The sequence below is a fragment of the Odocoileus virginianus genome, chromosome 10 (genome assembly GCF_023699985.2).
Source record: "Odocoileus virginianus isolate 20LAN1187 ecotype Illinois chromosome 10, Ovbor_1.2, whole genome shotgun sequence".
Lineage (NCBI taxonomy): Eukaryota > Metazoa > Chordata > Mammalia > Artiodactyla > Cervidae > Odocoileus > Odocoileus virginianus.
Window position 1 is genome coordinate 17623671 of NC_069683.1, and position 22138 is coordinate 17645808.

Sequence of the window (22138 nt, forward strand, 5' to 3'; positions counted from 1 at the left end):
GACAAGTGCTCGGGCCTGGTGCACTGGGAAGACCCAGAGGGATTGGGTGGAGAGGGAGGTGGGAGGGGGGACCGGGATGGGGAATACATGTAAATCCATGGCTAATTCATTTCAATGTATGACAGAAACCACTGCAATGATGTAAAGTAATTAGCTTCCAACTAATAAAAATAAATGGAAAAAAAAAATTTTAATGTGAGTATGCATCTCTCATTTTCACACCTTGATCATGAAATTGCTGAGGATAAGAACATTTTGTATCTAAATTGTTCTGCAAGCATACTCACAATGAATAAATATATTTGAAATTACTAAATAAAAAAAAAGAAATGCTAGCAGTTGTAAATATCCAGCCTGAAGCCCATTTCTTTGTGCCCCATGAAATGCAAACATGAGGCCAGTTGTAAATGTCTAACCTGGAGCCCCTCTATTTCCTACATCACTCCCATTAATCCTATTAACTATGTATTACTGTCCTGATTGCAAGTGAAAGGAGAAAAAAAAAACAGGTTTACAGTGACTAAGTACCTGATATAAGGCAGAACTGATATCTGAACCCAGGTCTGTCTGGATTGAAATGCTTACATTTTCAACACTCTGTTTTACTGGTATTTGGGACAGTTAGGGCTGGGATTTGGTGGGTACTAATTAATTGCATTTGATAAGTAAAGGCCAAGATGATATCATAGATTTTAAAAACCTTTCACATATCAGCATAAGTGGAATTAATGAAGTCCAATCAAATTTCTTTATATATTTTACCTATGTGAAACTATTTACTAATAATGTTCAACTCCCAAACATGAATAATTCCTTTGAATTTATTTTTATATATAATCAAGATGAAATGGAATTATCACTTTAAAATGGAAACTTTATAGAAATACTTCTGTTTGAATTTTAGTTACCCAGTATACTTCTCATTTGTCTGCTTTGTGGTTTAATGTAGTAGCTGCTGTATTATAAGCTAGAAAGTATTTAAATACTGTATTTTATAGAATAAAAAGTCATAAATCCTAGAAATAATCTTAGATGCGAATCTAATGTTAGTGGTGTTAGTACAGAGTTATGTAAACTAGTGGTTTGAGAGGGACATTTGGAAAAGAATAAAAGGCAAGCTGTGTTTCAATTTATTATTTGCACCTTTGCATTTTATAAAAATTTCATGTTCCAGATTAATGTTACACATTTTACTACAATCTGTTTACTAAATTAAATGCTTGTAAATACTGGTGGAATTCTTTTACCTGCATCTGCTTTTGTGACATCTGCCGGTAACACCTGGTATTACAGTGCTCCATAATTCACACTTCGCTGCCTTCTCCAACTGTCCAAGGCTTACTTATTCAGATACTGCCTTTATCACCTTAAGGAACTCAGTGAGTATCCTTATCAAAAGAAGAGAGAGAATTTAATATGAGACTCAATTACAGAAGAGGAAAAGTTAACCTTTTGGAGGCTGAGGAATTATTCACTTAGCCTATTTGCATATACTTTTTTCAGGGCTTAGTAATAAAAGAGATATAAGATTTTTCTTTCCTGAAAATTCCAAACTCATTCCATGGAAGAGTGTCATGTACGGCAATACTGTTGTCAATTGTCAAGCAATCCCCATAGTGACATAATGCCACTCAGACATCCCCTACACTTTGATACTTAGGTGATAAAAGCTGTGTATTAGAGGAAGACGGTAATAGAAGAGAGTCTAAATCCATATTCAAAGTGAATGAACTGTACCTAGATCCCTGCATACACTGGGTGCATGGGTAGGAAGCAGAATGCATGAGCAAACTTTTTCTATTACCAGGAATCCATTTATCCAGAGTCCCATCAGTCAAATTCAGATACTTGTTGCCAGCTCCAAGATTTATAGGTTGGAGCTGGTTTTTGAAATTGCTTTGTATTTCCATTTAACAGCCGGGGCAGCAGCATGTTAAAATTTTGCCTTGGTCTCCTTGGAGCTTATTTATAAAGCTAATTTGTCTCCCTGGACATTATTTTTCTCTCTCTCATTCGAGCGCCAGCTCTAGGCTTCCAAATCATGAACACCCCCTCCTTTTTTTGTTGTTTAATCACAAACAAAATACTGTCATAGACAATGCCATGGCCGGACAGTGATGATTCCGATGATACGGTCCTCCCAGGCAGGACACAAACCATCTCGCCTTCTGGCCAGAGACGGATTCCCGGCTCTCGCCGCAGACACGCAGGCACACACACAGAGCCCTGGGAAGTCTACACTCTGAACTGCACGCCGACTGCCTTGAAGAAACTGTAGCTAACCACCTTATTAGTATTCTTGCCTCCACCGTGTCTCACTTGCAGCAGCACGGGGCTGAGCAAAATGCAGTAGAGAGGGGACAGACCCAGCTCGGTAATCATCTCAATGCAGGCTGCCGAGGCTTGGGGGCGGGGGAGGCAGCGCATCAAGATGAATAACCTTGCCATAATCCGGGGCACCCTGCGAGCAGGCACCTCTGCTGATTGACTGGCTCCCGGCTGGAGGAATCTGCCTGGGGGAGAGGGATCCGGAATCGGCCTGGTCCTGGCCGCCCCCCTCCGCTGCCCTCTGATTTTTGGATGCTCTTTTGATCCTCCACGGATCTGGGGAAGGTAACCGTGAGGCGTACCATCTGCGGCACGGAGCAGCAGCGATTGGAGGTTACTCCTGACAGTTTCATCACACGGGGTTTGTGTGAGTGTGTGTGCGTTTGGGAGTGTGGGTGCCTGCTTCTGCGTGAAAGGAGAACGTGTGCGTGTCCGCGAGTGTGTGTGCGTGTGTGTGTGAGAGAGAGAGACAGCCAAAGCAGGTGTATCATACTGTAGATTTCACCAGCTGAATATATTCTCTGGGTACGTGGGACCCAAGCCCTCCCCCGCCCCGCAGCTTTCAGCGTCCCTCTCCTTCCCCACTCCCCTTCTTCTTGTTGCCTTTGATGAGTTTGGGGCTTACTTTTTGGCGGAGTCTCTTGGACACGTTTTTGACTGGTGCTGAAAGATCTCATCAATGGAACCTTTGAAAACTGATTGTTTTTCTGCTGTGTGACTTGAAAACGAAGAAGAGGAAAAGAAAAGAGAGTAGTGCAAGATAAACTAGAGGATTTTAAATTTTCATGGTGAACTTTGAAGATCCATAAAGAAGGTAAGTCATGGGACCGCTTGGGTCCTGGTCCTTGCCTTCCTGCAATGTTTGTGTTTTCCTGTTTGTCTTTGGAAATCCGGAGGCAGTTTGGAAGTGTATTTTTAAAAGATGGTAATGCCCAGAGAAGAACTCAGTGTGTGACATTTGGGGGCTGTTGTCATGCCAAGGGGATTATTTCAGTTTGTATAACAACCCCCCCCCATCCTTCTTCCGATGTCTACACCTTTTATTCATCTAGTATTTTCAGTGAATTCTGCATTTAGGAAATATGGAAAAAAATATAATTCTAGGCTTCTTCTTCTTTGCCATCCTCTTTAAATTTGAGAGGAAAGAAAAATTAGCAAAGCTACTGGCAGGGGCTCTGAGTTAAACGTAAAAGTGTGCCTGCTAAGAGGATGGGGTTTGGGGGGTACATTCCGGACTTTTATGATAACTTAATAGTAGACTTTTTTCCCCATAGCATTTTTTTTTCTTAAATAGTTAAATCTGCTCTGGGAGTAAGGAATGTGTGGACTACAAAAAGCTGTTTCGAGAGCGAGCTCTTAATTGGAGCAGATGAGAACAAAGTGGAAATTGTTTAGTATTTTGAGCCTCTGTTTTGCACTGATTCTCTTGCTCTTGCATCTCATTAACCTTTCCTCATGCAGTGTCCCCTGTTTAAGACTAGTGTCTCTCATTTTGGAACATCCCCTTACCTACGTAGTCCCTAGAGAAGGGAGTGTGGCTGCAAATTGCTCTTAATTGTCTACTCTTGGCTGTGAAAGCAAGCAGGCAGCATCAGGAATTCAGGTGACTTTAGTCAAACATCTTGCCTAACTCAGTCCCTTTAGTGTTTCCCCGTGGTTAGCATTTTTTCTTTTCCTTTCCTTCAAAGCAAAATGTAGATAGTATTTTACCTGTTTCCATTCTGAGGTTATTTAATTAAAGCAGAACACCATTTAACTGCAATAGCCTCTGTGTTCCTGTATCTGTATTTTTATCTTTGCATTGGCATCACTTAGCTTTCTCAAGAAGTGAGAATCTCTCATAAATATATTTCTAAATTGCTGAGACCCGAAGTGAAAGCAATAGAGCTTTAGTCAAAGCCTATGGATGGTTCCTTCTAAAAGCAGTAGTAATATTTTATGGAATGTTAGCCAGCTTGGACTCTTACTGTGAACATATTTATGGAAGAGATGACAGGAATGTCAGCCAGGCAGGGTGGGCAGGCATAAGGGTTTCTTAGGATATCTGTGGACAGAGATATGATGCAAATTGTAACATAAGAAATTATATTCAGAGACGATCGACAGAGATGATCAAAGATTTATGAGAGCCAAGTTGGGAGATGTGAAAGATCATATTCAAAACAATATCATTTATTTTTCCTAAAAGAAGTTTTTTGAAAATCCTGAAGCTAAAAAATTTTAACAATATACTTAAACATGAGATTGGACTCAGCTATTGCCATAGGCTGTCATTTATTTGATGTTTTTTTGCATAAAAATGTTAATGAAACAGTTAAAGAAGGGCAGCTGTTAAAAGATTCCTCCCCTTTTTCATCCTGTAACTGATATTTACTCCACACTGTACTCTGTGTTTAAAAAAAAAAAAGTCCATGGGTAAACTCTTTTTTGTCAGTATAGTTTATGATGCGTCTTTCTTGTCAACTATTTCTGCTCAGGATATTTTCTTCTTTTACTCATAGATTCCAGTTACATTTTCCTTATTAAGAGATGGTTTTTTTTTTTTTATCATTTTTAAATGACTTGGATATATGACAAATCCTGAATAAAATCTCATGTTCTTTGTGGAGAAAATAGCCTAGGAATAGCCTTGGACTCAAAGCCTGAAGGTGAGTTTCATATATAAACAAAAAACACCAAGTTTACTATTCTAGGGAGAGAGCAAAGCCCTGATGCTTCTCGTGCCAGTGGGTTATGTCGGGGGTTGGAGATTGTCCAGGTCTGCCTGGACCATCACCATTCTTCGTGTTGGTCAGCTCTCCGTTAGCCTGCAGCTCTTAACATGACCCAGTGCCGGGTACAGAGGCCAGCGTTTGACGTCATCTATTTTGTGTTAGGACAGTTCTGCATAGAGAGAAGCCCTCTGAAAATGCCATTCTGGAAGTTCGCAAGTCCGTGCTTCTTTTTATTGAGGAGGGTATTTCATTTTGACTGTTCCTCCTCCCATTCACAGTCTCACCCAGTTTGGGTATATTTAGAGTTGTGGTGTTGGTAAAAATTAATTGCATAGATTATTCTCAACACCATGTTTCTAAAAAAATAATAGTAATAATAATAAGGATAACATCTTGGCTCTTGTGTATGCGAGATTTAATCATTGTAATGAGGCAAACCTCTAGCCATAGCAACACTTTGATTATCACTGATTTTAGGCTAAAAATAGAAGTGGGGTACATGCCAACTCAGGAGTTTCTGATCACAGCTCAAGCAGTGAGCAAAGCGGCTTCCCGGAACTTAAGTTTCCCCGATCTTACCTGGGCAACTGTAACTCTGTCCGAGCAACGGTAGTGGACAACTTCCATTCAGAATTGGCCCCAGATCCACCAGCTTTCTTTTGTCTTTTCTGGCTTTGTGTTGTGATAGAGAGTGTTTCACAGCTTAGCAGGGTGGGTTTTCTTGCTTAGTCAGTTCAGAAAAGAAAGGAAAGGGAGAGAAGATTTCCATCTCAGTCAAAGCAGCGTGTCAGTTGCCAAAGAAAAGGCTGAAGTCCCCTAGAGGAAATAGATGCAGGGTCATATTTTGAAAAGAATGAATTGGGAAAGGGTTGCCTTGAGCTTATTTGGGGGAGAAAAAAGGCAATTCCAGCTCCTTCTCTATTTGGTTGCAGTCAGTTGGCCAGCCTTTCTGTGGGTCTTTGCTCAAGTGAACCAGCCAGGCCCAACATTCTCCAGAGTGCTTCTGTTTGAAACCCAGGGCACTTAACACATGAATGGCTCTTTCCTTCCACAACAAACAGAGCTGACAGCTGGAAAGTCAGCTCCTGAGAACCTTTAAAGGAAGTCAGAAAGATCACCCAGTAAGTTGGAACAGAAAGGAGCTCTTGGAGCTCTGGCCCTAGAGGTGGTTGAGAACCCAGCCTCCGAAACTTGAAGTTTTGACTGCTGAGTCATTATAACAGCCTGGAGCTGTGTGTTGGCTCCATGAACTGATGCTGCCACGGGGGCTAATGCTGATAGAACCCCAGCCCACAGAAGAAGATGCTGGCTCTTGGGATGAAGGAGATGCACCCTCTGATGACAGATGTGTTTATGTGTTCTTCTGTTGTTTTCATACTTAAAAACAACTGCTGAGGGTCTGCTAGTAAGGTACAAAAGAAGAAATGGATTCACCGAAGTGTGAAAAGGACAGGGGCTTTGCAAATGTCCATGTCGATTTGCTCAGTTATCTGCATTGCCGTTTGGGACTCAGTAACCATGGCTAAGTTGAGGGCAAGAGTGGAGGCTGGAGTTAGAATCAGGAGAAGGGAAACCCCAGATTGAGAAAACGAAGGTGTCACTAAAGCCTTGACAGTATATACCATTAAGTATATACCATTAAAGCCGCTTAATGGTATATAAGTCACTCAAAGAACCCCAATTGACTTCTATGTAGTTAAGAAAAAAGCATTCTTAACTTGCTGTTGAGAAGAATATGATCAAATATTACAGAAGAAAATGACCTGTAATTAGACATTGCTATAGAAAAATGTAAGGTACTATAGTAACAATAAGTTCATGTATGGTTCAAAACTCTGCAAAACAGTGTAAACAGTATAATTTTAAAGTAAATTGATTAAGCAGTGTTCATCTTTTCTTCATGATGGTGATCAATATTTGCATTGCTGTAATTTGGGTGTTCCTCATGTGTGTTGAATATACCTCTCCTCAGTAGTTTTTGTGGTATATTTAGTTTTTTGTGTACACGTGTGTCCATATGTGCATGCATATATGTATAGGCAAATGACCCATTTATAGGACATATAATTTTAAACTGATAAAAAATTAGGAAATGTGTGATGACCTGAATCCATTGGCATTGGGTATCCAGAAAGGGCAAGAAAAACTTGAATAGCCTTTTTTGTGGCGATAGACAAGTCCTTACAAAGTTTGCAGGCTTCAGAAAACTCTAGTCCACAGTGATGCTACTGACTAGAATTTGAGTTAAGCTTGAAAGTTGTTTCAGTAGGGTATTTATTTGTAGTAGCAGTGAAGATTGTGATAATTGTCGCACTGAGTTACATTTGGTGGTTAGATAGACCAGGACTAAAAGGCGGAGTTGAAATCATGATGGCAGGAGAATGTGGCAGTGATGAGAACTGGCTTTTGACATGGAGAGATTTGGGGTCAGATATCTAATCTCCTAGATTTTCAGTCATCCAGTCTATAAAACAGGAGTGATCAGTCATTCAGAAGGCATTTATGATGAATGAATAAATGATTTTATAAATTGCTATTGTTGTTCTTGGTCACTAAATCATGTCCAACTCTTGTGACCCCATGGACTGTTGTCCACCAGGCTCCTCTGTCCATACATAATTCTTGGTCAAACCCTTGACACAAAATTGGAACTGTACAGGTAGTTTGTATATAAAGTTTCTTTCCTCTTTGTCTGGCTTAAAAATGAGAAAGGCCTTCCTAATTCAGTGTATTTATCTAATTGACACAGAGGTAAAAGTCCCAAATATAATCTGAGATATAAGCAAAACTGGAGAGAGAAGGCTAGTTTTCTGTAAGTTACCTAATTTCATATACCATGGTTTCATCAGATTTTTTCTCAGAGCAACCGGAGTGCCCTTTCCAGGTGTCTCTTCACTTATGCTTACAACTTCTAAAATGATACTGAATATAAGTAGTGAGAATCATGTGCACCCATCCATACGTGGTTGCAGAAACACAATTCAGATGTCAGTAAGTGGTGTTAACATTACCCTTTACCTAACATCTCGTTTTGTTCACAGGCGGTGAAAGACTGTGTATTTATTAAACACCTACCAGGTACAAGCACTGCAGTCATTTTTGCAGGGGATGTGGAAGGACTCTCCTGCCCTGCTTCTTGGCTGCAATTCCTGCATTTGGACAGGGCATACTGCAGTCTTCAAGGCTGCTCCTGGAGTTTGGACTTGATAGTTAAACAGGGTCAAGAGTCCTCTGTTAAGAGTCTGACCTATGTGGGACTGTGTCATTGTGTATGACCTTTATTTAATTCAAGAACATATTGCAACAGATGTGAAAATCCTTGTTCCTATTAATGTTGCTGAGATGAGCTGTCAGTGATGAGTCCGATTCGGCTTTGCTAACTCTGCACGGCCGGTACCACTTGACCCAAGTATTTCTGTTCTGCAAAGTCAGCCTTTCCCTGTGCGTGAAGGGAGCAATGTTTTGTCCTTCAGATCATGGGTTCTTTCTACCTTATAATGAATGGATGAAGTCCATTTTATGGCTTGCTGAGAAGGAAGACAACATCCAGGATTCCTGTATTTTGGGGCCCTGTTCCTTACAATCCAGATTTCATTAGAGTGAGAAGGAGAAGAGGGATGTCAATTGGTCGAAATAACAAACACAAGTTCACTGGCCTTTACCAGAGCCTCAAGCATCAGGATTCGTGGTTAGAGTACTGCAAGGAAATAAGGAAATTTCTTGTGTGATATATCACAGATTATATTGCCAGCGCACATCTAGAAAATACACTAAATTTATAGTCAATTCTGTCATATATATTCAACAAACATATTCTAAGTGTCAGGCAGTAGGCTAAGTAGGTTAGATTTTTACTTATATTTCTCAAAAATCAATAAAATGGTATTATTGTTCTTATATTACAGATGATGTGAAAAGTGATCCATTTCTTTGCTCCAAATACCAGTTCACTTCTTAGCCCATATGTTTTCTTCTCTTCCATGTTTTGTTGCTGTTTAGGTTGCAAACCCAGTGCTTCTTTACATAAATCCCTAGATACAGACAGTGTGGAGCAAGCCTTCTCTAAATACAAATCAAATAATCTTGTTTCCATAACAAAACTCACACTTTCCATGGAAAGATGTGGTCTTAGTGTCCCCAAGTGACCTCTGAAGGGCCAATTCCCTGAACCAGTGGGCCCCTGATAAAGTATATTCAGTGCCACATTCTGGGGGCCGCTGGAGGCATGCACAGCTTGAGGTAAATCTCCATTAAACTGTGACCATTGCCAAAGTCATATTGGAATATTTGATGGCATGGGGAGTAAAGGCAATGATGTTAAACTACTGAAGTTACAGGACAGGGAACAAAGTAAAGAAATGAAGGTCTCCACTGCAACATTAAATAGTAAGTAGCATTGGGCTGTATTTGCAGAAGGTACTTTTTGAGAAGTATCTCTCAACATGTTTCTCTACTCGTTAGTTATGTAACTTTGTGCAGATTACCTTTGTACCCATATTTTCTTATCTCACCTTGTAGGATTCTTATAAAAAGAGTAAGGAAAAATAATATTTATAGAAGACCTAGAACAGAGATTGGAATTTAGTCAGTGCTCAATAAAAGATATCTCCTAATAACAATAGTTATATTCATCAACATAAATAATAATTAGTAGTACTAATAGTATTGCTTATAGTAGTAATTTAGCAACCTCAGTTTGCACGTAAACCTTCCTGCATGCCACAGTCCCAGAGGTTATACAGATTGCCACCTCACATCAATGAACAGAAAAGCGAATATGCGTGTCTGTCTGGCCATAAAAATATGAAAGAGAGGAGGAAAATTATCTTTCAGCAGCACTGATGTCAGTGGGGAACATATTGATGGAAAAAGAGTGATTTGTTGCAGAGTCTAGAGAAACAAAGAGAACCAAGTCAGAATTTCATGAGCTGAGGAATTCTTTAAGTCAGATCCTAAAATGTTGTGAGCTTAGGGGTACAGTTCAGTGCTTGGCTATAAACAGGAGAAAGGGTCACATTTTGAAAGATTTTTTGATAAAAAGAAGACCATCTTCCTTTGACTTTATCCTGACAAAGAGAAAAGAAAATTTCAGCTCTGCCTTTTCTTTCATCCCTGTAAGATTTCTCTAGCTTTTATATTTAATGTAGATATTTCAGGGATTATTTTTTTTTCAGTTTATGGTTTTCTGGCTGTTCCTTTTTTAAATATATATGAGCAAAAATATCTGCATTTAAGTGTTTGACTGTGGACCATTTCAGTATGGGAGATTTACATCCTTTATGTAGGTGCTTTAGATTTTTAGCAATATATTCATGTTGTAGGTAACAAGTCACAAAAGGAGGGACCAAGTAAGCACAGAATGAATCAGGATGTACTTCTTTTGAAAAGTGATTTGAATGAAAATCTTTGTGTATACCTGGAATCTTGCAGATGCTTGATATGAAACAAGTGTTTCATTAGAGAAAAGTTCTCCTTACAGATTGAGACAAATGTTTGGATAACAAAGCAAGAAATGTGTGAAGTGCAAGCATTTGGAACAATCATGTTAGTAAAGGCAAATTCTTTCCTAAAAACCTGAAAACAGGCAAATAATTAGTAACACAAAGAATGGTGGGTTTGCTATTTTTTTCCCCTGTGGAGACATTCATTATGTATAGTGAAAATAAACATACTGAATATGAATACACGCAAGGATAAAAGTCTACTCGCCCTTCTTCAGAAGGAAAGCCATGTTTAATATGTGACTTTTGCTCAAGATCTTTCATCTGCCAGGAAACCTGGACTATTATTATACATTAGACATTTAATCAACCAACCTATTCTGATTCCAGTGCCCCCGTAAGTGTGTATATGCATGCAGGTTAATTTTTTTTTTGTATGTCTCTGGACTGCAGTCATTCTCATGACCTGGAGTTTCTCAAGAACAAGTGGCTGAGTTCTTCCTGTGTTCATCAAATTGATTCTACTTCTTTTGATCTCTTTTTGCTTCCTTGATCTGTCTGATTTTCAGTCTCAAGTCTGGTTTTCATCTCATCTCTCCCATCACTATAGGCACTGGTGCACTTTTTCCAAGTTTAGACTAAGTGGAATTCTGTTCTCCCTATCTGGTTTGTGTTTTTCTCCCAAGATTCATTTGACTGAGGGGAAAAATACACAAACACATATGTACACATGTACATAAATACCAGGAATTTATACACACACACTTATCTCTATATATGTACACACATATACATATACATACACAGGCTTCCCTAGGGGCTCAGTGGTAAAGAATCCACCTGCCAATACAGGAGACACAGGTTCGATCCCTGGGTCAGGAAGATCCTCTGCAGAAGGAAATGGCAACCCACTCCAGTATTCTTGCTTGGGAAATCCTATGGACAGAGGAGCCTGGTGGGCTGCAGTCTACGGGGTCACAAGAGTTGGACATGGCTGAGTGACTGAACAGCAAACAGCAGCAGCAGCGCGCGCGCGCGCGCGTGTGTGTGTGTGTATGTATGTGTCCACCCCTGAATCCAAGAGCTGTGTCTTGGATCTAGGACAAGATTCCTTTTGCATAAATAAAGCAGAGTTGTCAGTGGATACTTTTGTGGATTATACATCCTTTGCTTCTGTGGTCATTTCAATAGTGCCATTTGTTCAATATGTTTACTGAACACCTAGTAAGTTTACTGTTATATTACAGTTACAGTGTGGGAAACAAAGTTGTACACAATGTGATTATTTTCCTCTTCGAACTCACAGTTGGTAAGAAAAAAGTTATGGGATAAGCCCCCTGAAAGGCCTTGAAAGAAAAATCACAAAATTAGCACAAGAGCTATCATGAACTGATGAGCATGCTGTTATAGAGGTCTGCCAGGAGCTTCACGGTTCTGACAAGGGAGTATCATTATTTTCAGGATATGGAGGAGGAAATTGAGACTAGAGGACTTATGATGTGCCCTAGGAAGTGAGTCATTACCTGCAGTACTTGACGCATGTCTAGGTGCTTCTGGCTCTGAGCCTGAGTGCCTGGATTCCTCCCATCCTGAACTTAATCCTGCCAAGCTTAAAGCCGTATACAGTGCTTTCTGTTCTTTTCTGTTTAAAAGGTGTCTGTGCTCTTGTGGGTGAATATTGTTTTCTGTTTTGCTGTAATATTTTCTACCTTCAGTCATTTTCCTGGACTTCTTTCCTTTTCTGCCAATGATCACTGCAAAGAGGGCTTGGAAACAAAGGCATAAAGCCTCATCTCTCTAGTGTCCTCACTTTCTCATCCTCGTCAAGATCTGAATATGTCCCTTTTCTATTTTCTGGAAGAGGAGCTAGTGCTTTCTACAGATGGTCTGTCGGGCAGACAGATGGCCCGAACCTCTCTAATGGTATGTTCTAGAGAGAAGCATGTCTATGAGTTGCCAGCTCAGGATGGAATGGCACTTAGCACAGCCATCAAGAGTTGCTAGGAAGGCTGCTCTGTGACCTTCCCAGTTCTTTAATTTGGAGTTCTTGGAGATTTGAGGGGCAATTTTTCTGTTATAAGTAGATGGCAGTTTCCCTTTCTCACAAGCCAGAGGATAATAGTTTCACAACAATACATTTAGAAATTTGCCAGTTACTTTTATGGAACGTCATTTTTCTTGACTTTCAAACTGGATCCAAGGTGAGAATCCAGGAGAAACAGAGGGATACTCTTTGAAGATGTTGTTGTTATTGTTTAGTCGCTAAGTCATGCCCGACTCTTTGCCAACCCATGAACTGTAGCCCAGCAGCCTCCTCTGTCCGTGGGGTTCTCCAGGTAAGAATACTGGGGTGGGTTGTCATTTCCTTCTCCAGGGATCTTCCCGACCAAGGGATTGAACCTGAGTCTCCTGCATTACAGACGGAGTCTTCACCACTGAGCCGCTGGGGAACCTACTCTTTGAAGATGGTCAGCTTTAATTCTGAGCATGTCATTTACTTAAAGAAGCCACAGAGGTTTCCACTTATCAAGAGGGAGCCATTCAATCAAATTGACTCTTTAGTAATTACTGTCCCTCCCTGGGGTGGCGGCGGGAGGTGTGCAAGTAAGAGTCGTCTGCCAGGTTGCTGTTTAAATGACGCCTTTACTGTGTCCCCTGATGAGAACAGAGATGTGAGATTCAGAAACAGAAAAAAGGGGTAATTTCCTCTTCCTGTTTGGGGCTGAGTATGGTTCCAGAAAAACTTGACATGTACTGCTGCAGTGTTCTTGCCTGTACAATCCCAGGGACCTAGGAGCCTGGCGCACTACAGTTCTTGGGGTCACGAAAGAGTCAGAGTCAGACACAGCTGAGTTACTGAGCACACACATACACCACGTCCAGGAGTAGTTACTGATTTCAGGGTCCAGGATATAAGGAAATATTTCCCTGTCCTGTCATCTTTTCCCTTTGCCCTCTTACCAACTGGAGGTCACAAAAGATGCAAAAAAGTCAGTGTTGGGCTCCAGCTCCTGTTGCTGATGTTTATTCAGACCACCATCTCACCTGCTAGCTTGCTAGAACTTCCTGATTGCCTGCTTCCATCTCTCTGGCTTTTTATAGCCTTAGTGTCATCCCCTGCTCCAAGTTTTCCGACACCTGTCTTGGGTCTACCTACTTCTTTGGTGACATATCCGACTGCTTTCACATCTGCACCTTTTGTTCCAGTCTCAGGTCCAGACACTCACATGGTTTTATGGTAAGTCATGAAGGACTTCATTGTCTCTGTTATCTCCTGCCCTGTAGTGTGAAGCAGTAATACTCAAGTCTCCTGCCTTCTTGCCAAGAATGAGGAGCAGGCACTACCTTTCATAATAACTCCAAATCTTTCCAACTTGCAACCCTAGTTATATATTTTACAACTATTTTATTTCTATGTCATTTGATGTAAACATCTTTCAATAAGGATAATATTGCTGTCTGCAAAACTTGGATCATGTTACAGCTAGTATTAGTTTAGCATTTGCTGTGTGTCTAGAACCTTATCTTTATTATCAAAAATGTGGAAAAAAAAAGTGATACCCTGAAAAAAAAATTATACAAGTGTTAAAGACAACCTCAGGTTAAATAAATGGCCAAGGTCACATAAAAGAGGCCTGGTTGAATCAGATGCCTATGTTTGGAAATACGGTATTTGCCTTCTAAGTTATTTAAACAATTATGTAATAGTTTCCCTCATAGGAGAATACCTGAGATTTCGTTTGGATATGTAAGAAAAAGCTTTGTAAACTTTAGAGCTCTATGCAAATGTTAATTGTTGCTATGTTCTACCCTAAGATTATTTATGGATGACACTGCATATATTTATGTAGCTCAGTATAACAAATAGCTGATTAAGGGGCAATCATTTCTCAATTTTAAAGCAGAAATTTTGTGGATGCTTATGAAATAGCGCTCTAAAAGCAGATGTGTGTGGCAGCCTGGTTGGTATGTCTGGTGAAATACAGTAGAACCTGACTAAATTACACTAATGAGTTGGAGACCCATTACAAATTATCACATTTGCCCAATTAGTGAAGGAGCAATGTAGAGAAAAAAGACTACTAGGGAATCAAAGCTGGTATGGCAAGACAAACTGCAAGTAAGCCTAAAAGACGTTAATAACATACACCACACAGGCATACTCATTTGTGCACATGTGCTCACACACACAGACACACACATATGCAAGCACACATCCCTCTACAGTAGGTGAAGTTGCTAACATTAGCATGAAATATACACATATTTGTATAAAATGAATCTATGTGTACATAGAACTAGCTTAGTTTCTCTCTCTCTCAGGAAAAAGCAATCAATGGAAGTTCATTGTTTTATGGTTCTAAGAAAACTATTTTGTTTTAACTGAATCAGAATGTGGTTTACAATTGGAACATCGTTATGTGGTAAATTGTAGTGCTACATCTAGCACTACATAAATTTCATTATATGCTTTGAGGTATACCCTACCATCCTGAGCACTTCAGTAGGTGTTATTATCTACTTGTCACTTACAGTCCTTTCATCTACTAAGTTTTTCTTAGAAGTCATTCTTCATATATTCGCAGGCCCCTTGCTTCCCAAATTCTCTCAATAAACCTATTGTGGGGACAAAATAAAAAGCAAGTTACCTACCCAGATTTCTTGTGATTGAAAAATCTCATCCTTTGAGATCTTGGAGAACAATGCACAATTTAAATAATTAAGTGTATGTTTTCCACAATGCTTTAACAGTTTCAGAATGGGCTTAGGAGAATTTGTAATTGGAAACCAGGCACTTGCTAGTTACATATCCCATTTGTTTTTATTAGTTACTGATAATTGATTCTGTGTCAGCAATAGAGGTAAACAGATTTGTTCAATTCTCAGTATAAATATAAGCAAGTAATATTACTGTTAAGTTTGATTTGCAGATGAGGAAACTGAAGCTTAGCGAACTTAAGTGTCTTACAGGTTATACTACAGCTATTATCAGAACTGGGAGCTGGGATTTGAGAAAACACAGATCCTGTTTCAAAGGAGATTATACTCTACCAAGGAGTCACATTCATAACAAGTTAATGCTAAAATTATGGCTTCCAAGCTTGGATTAGCATAATTAACATGATGGCTTACTCTGATCACCTGCTTTTTATGTTTTAAATTTTTTTTCTATAATACATCTAAACTCATTACTGGGCTGTAATTGGATATTAAACATAATGTTTTTACTTGAGTTTTAAGTTTTGTAGCTTCAGAATTCCTTTTTACTTTATTCTATACCGAGTGACTTTGCTTCTTAAATTTAAAATAGTTTTTGTGCACATAGTCCAGCAAGAATGTACTTGTTGCCTCTTTGGTGGGTGGGAAAGGACCACACTTATCATTGATACTCTCTAGGGAAAATAAAAATATGCCACAAATCCCATATATCATGCTACATCCATGCCAAATAACTCCCAGAAAGATGTAGAATCTATCTTCTCACCCCCTGAATAACCCTGTGACTTGCTTTTACTAAAATGTGGGAGAAATGATATTATGTAATCTACAACGATAGGCCTTAGGAAGCCTTATTTTTCTCCTTTGGAGAGTTGTCCTGAGACCACCAGGAAAGACAGCACAGTGGAGATCACAGAGAGGAAAGCTGACCTGCACCCTTTCTCCTCCTATCATGTTATCTAAAGCCGGCTCCAGCTGCTGGGCATGGGGATAAGGCCACCTTGGTCTTTCCATCTCAGCCTCTTCTTAGCTAAACATACCTACATGAGTGAATTAAGGTGAATGGAGCAAAAGAGCTGCCCATCCAATATGGAGAATAGTTAAGATACAAGAAATCTTTACGTTTCTATGTCCTGGCATGATTTTTCACACAGCTATAGTTAACTGGAACATCGACAAGCTTAACTATTTTTGTGACCCCATGGTCTGTAGCCAGCCAGGCTCCTCTGTCCATGGGATTCTCCAGGTAAGAGTACTGGAGTGGGTTGCCAGTCCCTTCTCCAAGGGATTTTCCTGACCCAGGAATCGAACCCGGGTCTCCCACATTGCAGGCAGATTCTTTACCATCTGAGCCACCAGAGAAATCCCATAGCATTAGAGTTTACAAACTTTTATCTATAAAATTTGCTTTTGCCCTGCTCATGACAGACTCCGCTCTGAGGTTTTCCTTGGCTCTCCTATGCTTTATTTCACATTTTACTTACATGTGCTCATAATATATACTCAAAGAACAAAGGAAAAAGTAATAAGCAATACAGACTCATTCTGTTAAAGTTGTTTCTTTTCACTGATTGGTTTCTTCTAGGCCTTTGTTAATTGATTTTCAGCTCGGTTATCCAAATGAGGGTTGAAACTGTGAGGATTGCTTAGCACCATTGTTGAGGCAAAAAAGTAATATGTTGAACTAAAAAGAATCCTTGACTTGAAATAAAAATGTAAGTTCTTCCATTTTATAGCTCTACAACTTAGGGCATGTCATTTGCCCTTTCTGAAATCAGCTTCATTCCTTCATTGAATAGAGACCATGCCTGCTTCAAACACATTTTCTTCAATGTAGAAGATTCTGCATGTATAAGGTCATGTAATTTTTAGGTAGCATTTGGAAGATAGATTGACTCTTACAGATTATACAGTATAGGAATCTCGTGGCTTATTTCATACACGAAAGAGGCAGCAAAAAGAGAGAAAAATGCCCAAGAATGTTATGAATTAAAATCATCACTTTAAAAAAAATCTTATTTTTATGAAATTAGTGATTTTTTAAGTGTTAATACTCAGAAAAAATGTAAATAATCAGGTACCATCATTGTTGATAGCAGTATACATTTCTATAACACTTTTTTTTTTTATTTATTTTTTTTACTTGTTTATAATCAACTTTATTTTTTTTTCCATTTATTTTTATTAGTTGAAGGCTAATTACTTTACATCATTACAGTAGTTTTTGTCATACATTGAAATGAATTAGCCATGGATTTACATGTATTCCCCATCCCGGTCCCCCCTCCCACCTCCCTCTCCACCCGATCCCTCTGGGTCTTCCCAGTGCACCAGGCCCGAGCACTTGTCTCATGCACCCAACCTGGGCTGGTGATCTGTTTCACCCTAGATAATATACATGTTTCAATGCTGTTCTCTTGAAACATCCCACCCTCACCTTCTCCCAGAGTCCACAAGTCTGTTCTATACATCTGAGTCTCTTTTTCTGTTTTGCATATAGGGTTATCGTTACCATCTTTCTAAATTCCATATATATGTGTTAGTATACTGTAATGGTCTTTATCTTTCTGGCTTACTTCGCTCTGTATAATGGGCTCCAGTTTCATCCATCTCATTAGAACTGATTCAAATGAATTCTTTTTAATGGCTGAGTAATATTCCATGGTGTATATGTACCACAGCGTCCTCATCCATTCGTCTGCTGATGGGCATCTAGGTTGCTTCCATGTCCTGGCCACAAAAACACATGAAAAGATGCTCAACATCACTCATTATCAGAGAAATGCAAATCAAAACCACAATGAGGTACCATTACACACCAGTCAGGATGGCTGCTATCCAAAAGTCTACAAGCAATAAATGCTGGAGAGGGTGTGGAGAAAAGGGAACCCTCTTACACTCTTGGTGGGAATGCAAATTAGTACAGCCACTATGGAAAACAGTGTGGAGATTTCTTAAAAAGCTGGAAATAGAACTGCCATATGACCCAGCAATCCCACTTCTGGGCATACACACCAAGGAAACCAGATCTGAAAGAGACACGTGCACCCCAATGTTCATCTATAACACTTTTAGAAAACAGTTTAACTTTATGTATTGTAGGTCATAGAATTGGAGCAGGAATTGGCAACCCACTCCAGTATGTCTTGCCTGGAGAATCCCATGGACCAAGGAGCCTGGTGGGCTGCAGTCCATGGGGTTACATGATTGAAGTGACTTAGCACAGCAAAGCACAGATCATAGAATTGTTCCTTTACCTTGATTCCTTTCTGGAACTCTATCCTAAGGAAATATGGAAAATGTGATGCACAAATATGCTCATAAATTGTTCATTACATAAAAAAATATAATAGAGCCACATGCCATACAAAAAGATATGGGTAAAAATAATTATACATGGATATAAGGCAGCTATTAAAATTTATAACCTGGAAGACTTTGTATAATAGCAACTATATAAAGAAAGTAGGCATGCATATGTAAATTTGAAAGACTGAATAGCAGTATACTGACATACTAATAGTGGCTGTATTGTGTTTCTGTTTTTCTTCACTTTCCTAAGTGGTTTTATTTCTGAAAGCAGAAGATGTTTGGACCTGCTAATATAACCCTTGGCTGCAAATAACAGTAATCTGACTCTAGAAGCCTGAATTAATTGTAATTTAAATTTGCCACTTAACTGGAAGTCCAGCCATTCTAGGCCGTGGTTCCATGACTTAATAGCATCAGGGCCAGGGATTCTGTTGGCATTTATCATTTGTTTGCTGGATGATTGCTGAAATTCATTCATCCTCTAGTCTACATTCAAGGCAGAAAGAATGAAGAAGGGAGAAGATACAAGTCAGCTCCATCAATCTCTTTTTCAGCTCAAGATAAAGAGAACCCCTAGTTTGAGTCTCCGGTTGAGGATACAGTGCAGACGGCCATCCCTCCGTGGAGGCTGGGGAAGAGGGGCCCCGTATGAAGACTTCCGTGGGCCTCATCTCTCGAGGGAGTCCCAGCTCTCTGTGTCTGTATCTCAGCCACCTTGCCTTCTGCAGAACACTACTTTTGGTTTTCCACCCTGCCTCTACCTTCCGCCTCAGTCTGTAAGACTAACACAAAGAGAATGGAAGAGCTGGAAAAGGAAAGGAGTTTGAGCCTCCATCCTTTACCCAAAATACTTGTTGTTGTTTGATTGCCAAGTCGTGTCTGACCCCTTGCGACCCCCGCCCTGCAGCACGCCAGGCTTCCCTGTTCTTCACTGTCTCCTGGAGTTTGCTCAGATGCATGTCCTTTGAGTCTCATCCTCTGCCTCTGTCTTCTTCTTTGCCTTCAATCTTTTCCAGCATCAGGGTCTTTTCCAATGAGTCATTTCTTCACATCAAGTGACCAAAGTACTGGAGTTTCAGTGTCAGCATCAGGCCTCCCAGTGAATATTCAGGGTTGATTTCCTTTATGATTGACTGGTTTTATCTCCTTGATGTCTAAGGGACTCTCAAGAGTCTTCTCCAGCATACTTGACTCTGCTCAAAACACACAGATTCCCTGAGAACGTTTTAGCAGTAAATACATCTGATGTGTGTCTCAATTCCCATGCAGCTCCTATGTTGAGTTTCTCTAGTCATGCATATCAAGTAGTCTTGAAATCTTTGCCCCTGAGAAGACTGGATGTTTATGACTTATTTAGTATCTCAGCATTATCATCACAAAGAGTTAACTAGTACCACCCCCACTATAATTAGATAACATCTTTGGTTTAGGGATAAAGTCTTTTAAGTCTGCATATTTTTTATGGATAGGGTGTTGCTTTCCAGAAACTGTCATTTGATTTCTGATGGAAATTTTACATAGTTCTTTTAATGATGAAAAAGGAAAAATGAAAATGGGAAGGAAACCATAAATTAGACCTCTAAAATATATCTGAAATTGGTTGCTTTCTTATTCATCACTGGCCCCAGGTTGGCTTACATCATTGTTGGCTTACACCATGTCAATAATATTTCATCTCCCTTTCACTCTTATTTCCTTTAATCAATTCTATACAGATTAAATAGAAATTTTTTTTTCAAAAATGCCAATCATTTGCTTCAGCAGACCAAAATTAAAATCGCCAATTAATTTAAAGCACCTCTTAGCACTTATAATGAAACTGGAGTCCTTACCCATGATTCTCAGCTGCTTATTCAGCATAGAGTTGGCTGTCCCTCACTATCCTTGGGGGATTGTCTCTAGAACACCCTCTTCTGCACCAAAATCCCTGGATGCTTGAGTCCTTAATATAAAATGGCATGGTGGGGGTTCGTGCCTGCTCACTTGTGTCTGACTCTGTGATCCCATGGAATGTGGCCCATCTGGCTGCTTTCTCATTGGGAAATCAGTGGGATTTTTTATGGCAAGAATACTGGAGTGGGGTGCCATTTATTCCTCCAGGGATCTTCCCAACCTGGAGATCTTCCCAACCCAGGGATCAAACCCGTGTCTCCTGCATTGCAGGCAGATCCTTTGCCACTGAGCCACCTGGAGCCCCATAAAATAGCACCATATTTGCCTAACCTTTGCAACATTCTCCCATATACTTTAAATCATTGCTAGATAACCTATAATACATAATGTAAGTGAAGTTGCTCAGTCATGTCTTACTCTTTGTGACCCTGTGGACTATAGCCCACCAGGCTCTTCCATCCGTTGGGTTCTCCAGGCAAGAATACTGGAGTGGGTTGCCATTTCCTTCTCCAGGGGATCTCCTGACCCAGGGATCAGACCCAGGTCTCCCGCATTGTGGGCAGATACTTTAACATCTGAGCTACCAGGGAAGTAGCTCAATACATAATGTAATGTCAATGTTATATCAGTTCCCTTCAATTCAGTCGCTCAGTTGTGCCCAATGCTTTGTGACCCCATGAACAGCAGCACACCAGGCTTCCCTGTCCATCACCAACTCCTGGAGCTTGCCCAAACTCATGTCCATCTAGTCAGTGATGCCATCCAACCATCTCATCCTCTGTCGTCCCCTTCTCCTCCTATCTTCAATATTTCCCAGGACCAGGGTCTTTTCTAATGAGTCAGTTCTTCACATCAGGTGGCCAAAGTATTTAGCTCAAGTGTTTCAAAGTCCTTCCAATTGGCCAAAGTATTTCACTCAAGTGTTTCAAAGTCCTTCCAATGACAATTCAGGACTGGTTTCATTTACGATTAACTGTTTTGATTTCCTTGACGTCCAAGGCACTCTCAAGAGTCTTCTCCAACATCACAGTTCAAAAGCATCAGTTCTTCAGCACTCAGCTTTCTTTATGGTCCAAATCTCACATCCATACATCAGTTCAGTTCAGTTCAGTCTCTCAGTCATGTCTGATTCTTTGCAACCCTGTAGACTGCAGCACACCAGGCTTCCCTGCCCATCACCAGCTCCTGGAGCTTGCCCAAACTCATGTCCATTGAGTCAGTGATGCCATCCAAACATCTCATCCTTTGTTGTCCCCCTCTCCTCCCACCTTCAATCTTTCCCAGGATCAGGGTCTTTTCCAATGAGTCAGTTCTTCACATCAGGTGGCCAAAGTATTGGAGTTTCAGTTTCAGCATCAGTCCTTCTGATAAATATTCAGGACTGATTTCCTTTAGGATTGACTGCTTGGATCTCCTTGCAGTCCAAGGGACTCTCAAGAGTCTTCTCCAACACCACAGTTCAAAAGCATCAATTCTTTGGCACTCAGCTTTCTTTATGGCCCAACTTTCATATCCATCCATGACTACTGGAAAACCATAGCTTTGGCTAGATGAACCTTTGTTGGCAAAGTAATGTCTCTGGTTTTAATATGCTGTCTAGGTTGGTCATAACTTTTCTTCCAAGGAGCAAACATCTTTTAGTTTCATGGTTGCAGTCACCATCTACAGTGATTTTGGAGCCCTCCAAAAGAAAGTCACTCACTGTTTCCACTGATTCCTCATGTATTTACT

The 22138-nt window shown here is 40.1% G+C and overlaps 1 protein-coding gene across 8 annotated transcripts in view; it reads left to right on the forward strand.

The window, feature by feature from the left end:
* The first annotated feature begins 2129 nt into the window (after positions 1–2129).
* Positions 2130–22138, forward strand: part of LRRC4C (leucine rich repeat containing 4C) — a 1326823-nt gene continuing 1306814 nt past the window's right edge. For 6 of the 8 annotated variants that reach the window (XM_070473155.1, XM_070473151.1, XM_070473154.1 and 3 more), the window contains exon 1: positions 2213–3142. The gene's annotated coding sequence lies outside the window, so the exon portion shown is untranslated. Of the gene's footprint in view, positions 3143–22138 lie in introns of all 8 variants that reach the window. The other 2 variants (XR_011489903.1, XR_011489902.1) reach the window with 2 other exon arrangements.